The sequence below is a fragment of the Alligator sinensis genome, unplaced genomic scaffold (assembly GCF_000455745.1).
Source record: "Alligator sinensis unplaced genomic scaffold, ASM45574v1 scaffold7_1, whole genome shotgun sequence".
NCBI lineage: Eukaryota > Metazoa > Chordata > Crocodylia > Alligatoridae > Alligator > Alligator sinensis.
Window position 1 is genome coordinate 5,238,350 of NW_005841843.1, and position 5,392 is coordinate 5,243,741.

The 5,392-nt window shown below is 50.3% G+C and overlaps 1 protein-coding gene across 4 annotated transcripts in view; it reads right to left on the minus strand.

Annotated features, from left to right (window-relative positions):
* The window catches only part of LOC102385979 (rho GTPase-activating protein 7-like), a 177,311-nt gene that overhangs the window by 36,914 nt on the left and 135,005 nt on the right, over positions 1-5,392 (minus strand). The gene's annotated exons all lie outside the window — the stretch shown is intronic.

Genomic DNA, 5,392 nt, shown 5'->3' on the forward strand with positions numbered 1-5,392 from the left:
GGCCCCCCCGCCCGGCAGCCGCCTGCTACGTGCCTCCCCCGGGCGGGACCGGCTTGTCCGGCAGGAGAGGCGGGGAGGCCCCGCCCCGCCCGAGGCGCCAGGTCTGCAGCGAGCGGCCGCCCAGTGCCCGCGGGGGGAGCGGTCACCGCTCCGCCGCTGCCGCCTGCGGGGACCCTGGCCCTGGGGCAATCCGGGTCGTGCCTCTCGCCTGCAGCCGTGGCTGCCTCGCGAACCTGGCGCCTCTCACTCGCTGTGCCCATTTCACAGAGGAGCAGCTCGGTCCGGCCGAGCCGCCAGCCCCGCCGCTGTGGCCGCACAGAGGGGCTTTGCCACCAGCCCCAACTGCAAGCCTGCTCCAATGTGCCAGGGCCGTTGCCACTGCTGGGCTACCACCTGCACTCCTGCAGCATTTCATTGGCACTGATGGGGGCCACCCAATGTGGCCGACTCCCACTCGTTTGTAAATGGGTTTTTGCACGGAAAGAGAGAGGAAGCCCTGAAATGAACGAGCGGGTCAGTCTGCTTGAAAAATATGCTCAGCGGTAGTGCCTGGATAGCAAAGAACTGCCAGGACGTTTAGGGCGGACAGGGCTACTCTTCTCCTAAGTCAGGAGAAGCTTAAATAGACGGAGGGGTTGCTGTTGTGTGCGAGAAGCAAACCCAAGGCAATCATACCGGACAAGAGCTATAAAGTGCACCTCGCCTTGTGACCACAGGTTTTATAGCCACACTTGATGCAGTGGCAGTATTCAGTTGGGCAGAAACTTCCTGCTTCACACCCTTTCAACCTGTGGGCAGGCTCCTGGGATTATGCCTTGGAGATGGCATTTGCACCCCACTCTTTTTCTTTTAAAGTTGTCTATTTTTGCTACTTAGGGTGGGGGGGCGGGTGCGTGTGTGTCTTTAGTTCACTACTGTCCAATGCAAGTTGATGCTGTTCCTTTAACCAGACTTTGTGCCAATCAGCCACATATTAAAGCTCATACTAGACTCACATCAATCTGCTTTATGGGAATCATTAAGAAACCTGTATTATGCCCAAGTACTGTGAAGAACTGAAGCTATTGCTAGCTTAATAGAAATCATGTGACTTCTGAATGAGGAAATCACTAACCAAACAGTTTAACTGAGGAAATGTTAATACACTCCACTTGCTGTCTTTTGAGTAGGCACTTAGATGGACTAGAGCCGGCATGTGGTACCACTGAGTAGTTACTCTCGCTGGAAAATGTTAATTTGCCGAGGAAATTGTATGGCTTTGAAATGGCATTTGTCATTCCATTGGGATTGCAACAGTTCTTAGTGACTTGTTAAAAACACAAGTAATTACAAAGTAAGGCTAATGTTACTATTTCAACCTAAATAAATAAATAAATCAATCAATCAGGGAGAAAGTTGAAACCTAGCCAGTCTTTCACTCTAGCTAGATCTTATCAATATCTGTTTAGACACAATAAAAGATGAAGAGACTCTGAACTAGAACCAGTGTGCAAAAGCTACTTAAAATGGAGGGGCAATTTCCTTGTTCTTGTCATGCTATATTTTCATGACATGCTATTTTTTAATACTTTCAGGCATACTTAACGCCAGCCAGTAATTGTTACAGTACTATATAGTTTGGTAAATGACCAGCTGATTCCACTGCACCCATTTAGAATTAATTAGTGCCACCAAATCCACAGTTCTTTTGGTGATGTAATTTAACATGCCATTGACCTTGCCTCTGTTTAGGTTACCTTGCTTTCTCATATCGATGCCCAGTCATGCTATTCTTTATGGGAAAGAGCCTTTACATTGCTAGCTTCTTGGAGCAAAATCTACTGCACTAAAACTGTGGCTCTCAAACTCTTTAAACCAATGGATCAACCCTCACCTTCTCATGGATAAAGGATACCCTAATCAACACGTGTTCACTTAAAAGGGGGGGCTCAATGGAGCATGGTTTGGTGGAACCATTGCTTTCAGCTGTCAAATTTTATCAGCCTTAGTTAAGACACATTTTTTTGTTGCAAAAGGGTTTCTGGTCCCTTCCCTTCCCCTAAGGTACAAGTAAGCTTACTACTGCTGCAGGAATTCAACATTATAAGAGCGAGCCTATTTTACATGTCACTATCTTTGTTCCATCTGAGCTGCCCCAGGCAAGCTACATGTTGACTTTCTCAAGGTTTCTTGCAACATTTCTGGAGCCTAGATTCTGGCGTATCTATGCATTAGTCACTATGGACTAACTAGTCACAAGTTGCAAAACTACTGTTAAGAAAAGGATCTATCTAAACATGGTAGCGGAAAAACCTAAAACTTATCAGCATGCGATAGCCTGAAGTACTCACTAAAGCACAAGCCAGGGGTTGGGGGCAAAGGAATCAGGATTAGGTTCCAGTACCAATAGACACTGGGTTGTGTGATCTCTGGAGGCAAATTAGAGTAGACTGCAAAGGGAAGGATGACTTCAGTATAGATAAGCATGCCCAAGCTGGCTTTTTTTTCTAGCTAGGAGGGGTAACATTAGTGGCAAAGGAATGCCAGCATGGCTTTAGCATGGACAGTACAAGCACATCAAAGCTCCTAGGGACATAGTCTGATCCCTGAAACGTGTGCTGTTGTATCTCCACAGCTACCCACATAATCCATGTACCTAGGTTTAGCATATGGGCACTTAGAAAAGTTACAACGAGGCAAATTAAGGTCTCAACTTTATATAGCATGTCAACCATTCCACTGTAACTGCCCTATAAACCTGCTCTTAGGATCATATGACATGCCATACTGGGTCAGACCAATGGCCAATTTAACCTGGTATACAGTCTCTACCAGTAATGAGTAGTAGAGGCTTTAGGGCAGCAGTTCCCAACCTTGGGGTCAAGACCCCATTTGGGGTCACAACAATAAAAATGGGGTCTCACACTCATGGGGAGGGAGACATAAGGGAGCATGTGCCCCCAGATTTATGTACAGGGTGGGGACAGATACAGGCTGCCCTCTGCGAGCTCGGGGCTCTCTGCCCTGCTGCCGTCCCCTGGGGTCTTTGGGGCAGAGCAGGGCGGCTCAGTGTCTCTGCTGGGAGCCCCACACCGGCTGCACTGCCATGGCGAGGAGCCCTGTGCCTGCCTGGCAGCAGCAAGGGGCACAACTCCTAGCTCCCTAGCCCTGGTCCTGTAGCCCTGACAGCTGGGGGCCCTCACTGGCAGGGCTGGGAGGAGCAGGAGGCTACAGGTAACATGTGAGGGGCACCAGTGGGAGTGAGGGGCACTGGCAGGGCCAGGGGACTGTGGGTAGAGAGTGAGGGCTACCTAGGGGGTTTGGACTGCAGGTTGGGAATAAGGGGACATGCTGAGGAAATGGGGTTATGCTGAGTAAAAGGTTGGGAACTATTGCTTTAGGGGGAGAGTACAGATACTGGGCATATCTATTGTTCTCTCTCCCTGGCATCAACCATCATAGGTTTAGGGATGTCAGAAAGACATGCCTCATTCTTCTATTTAATAGCTCTCAATGGACCTGTCATCCATGAATACTTTACTTTGGAATGGGTGCATCTACATGTGCACTTTAATGTACATTAAAATAGGCTAATACACATTTTTCTGGTACCTCACAATGGAGGGCATTTTTACACATGCTACTGGGGTGATGGGAGTACCCACAGCATCTCGTTTATCAGTGTCCCCACTGTGCCTCCACTTCAAAATGGCGGTGGGGGCACTTTAACTAAAGCTTGTCGAATGAGTGTTAAAGCACCCCCTTTGCCATTTTGAAGTGCAGGAACACTTCTACAAGACGTAGAAGCTGGCTGAAGTGTGCTAATTAGTTGGGCTGTGTGAAGCTTCAGTCCCCGATTCAATTGGTGGAGATTTGGCCCGATTTGGTGGCTGAATCTCCGAATCCGAATAGAATCAGAGGACCCTTTAATCTCTCTGAATCAAATCAGAACCCTCCGAATTGCTTCGGGAAGATTTGGAGATTCAGACATAGACACAGCTTTAAATGTTTTTTTCTACATACCTCTAGGTAGCAGGCAACTTGTGAACACAGTGATGGTGGGGCGCATGGAGTGTCCTACAGAAGCGCGGGCTGCTCCCCAGTGTGCTTGGCAGCAGACCTAGAAATGGACCAGAAGCACTTCCAGTCCACTTCCGGGTCTGCTGGGGAGCGTACTGCCCCCCCCCATGCACCCCGAGCTCGGCAACTGGTGCCTCCTGGGTCTGGGGGGCACCTGGGGTCCCCCCACAGCTGATCACGCAGCCTGGAGAGGTGCAGGGGGGCTCCCCTGCATGCTCCCCGGTTGACCCAGAAGTGAACACTTCCAGGTTTGCCACTGAGCATGTGGAGGGCCCCACATGCTCGGTGTGATGCTCCATCCACCCCAGCATTGCAGCATTCAGAAGCCATGCTGGTACCTTGAGGTATATAGAAAAAACATTTAAAGCTGTGTCTATGTCCTAATCGCTGATTCTCTGAATCAGCATTGAATCTTCAGATTCGGATTTGGCCCAATTGAATCAGGGACAGTGATCCAAATCAACAAATCAAATTACTGACTCTGATTCAGGTTGAATCCAAATCAAATAGGGCCTGCTTCGCTCACCCCTATTAATTAGCTGTCTGCTCTGATGCACTGTAATTACAGCACATCAGAACAGCCTCCTGGCACATCTCCAGGCACCCGGAGCTATTAGATTTAATGCACATTACCAGGGCCATACCTAGAGGGGTGTGAATCAGGGTGACTGCTCCAGGCCCCGCGCTTTGGGGGGCCCCACGGAGTGGGGTGGAGCAGAGGTGGCGTGGAGCCGGGCAGAGAGGCGGCTCTGCATCCAGCTGCTTGCTACCTCTCCCTCCCTCCCGCTGATGCTGCCACCAGCATTGGTGACAGCAGCTTCTTCAGGTCCAGGGCCCAGATCAGAGTGGGGGTGGGGCCCCGCATGGGCTAATTTGCCCCAGGCCCCGCACCCTGCTTGGGTCAGCTCTGCGCATTCATGGATTCATAGATGTTAGGGTCGGAAGGGACCTCAATAGATCAGAGTCCGACCCCCTGCATAGGCAGGAAAGAGTGCTGGGTCTAGATGACCCCAGCTAGATGCATATCCAACCTCCTCTTGAATACCCCCAGGGTAGGGGAGAGCACCACCTCCCTTGGGAGCCCATTCCAGACCTTGGCCACTAACTGTGAAGAAGTTCTTCCTAATGTCCAATCTAAATCTGCTCTCTGCTAACTTGTGGCCATTATTTCTTGTAACCCCCGGGGGCGCCTTGGTGAATAAAACCTCACCAATTCCCTTCTGTGCCCCCGTGATGAACTTATAGGCAGCCACAAGGTCGCCTCTCAACCTTCTCTTGCGGAGGCTGAAAAGGTCCAGGTTCTCTAGTCTCTCCTCGTAGGGCTTGGTCTGCA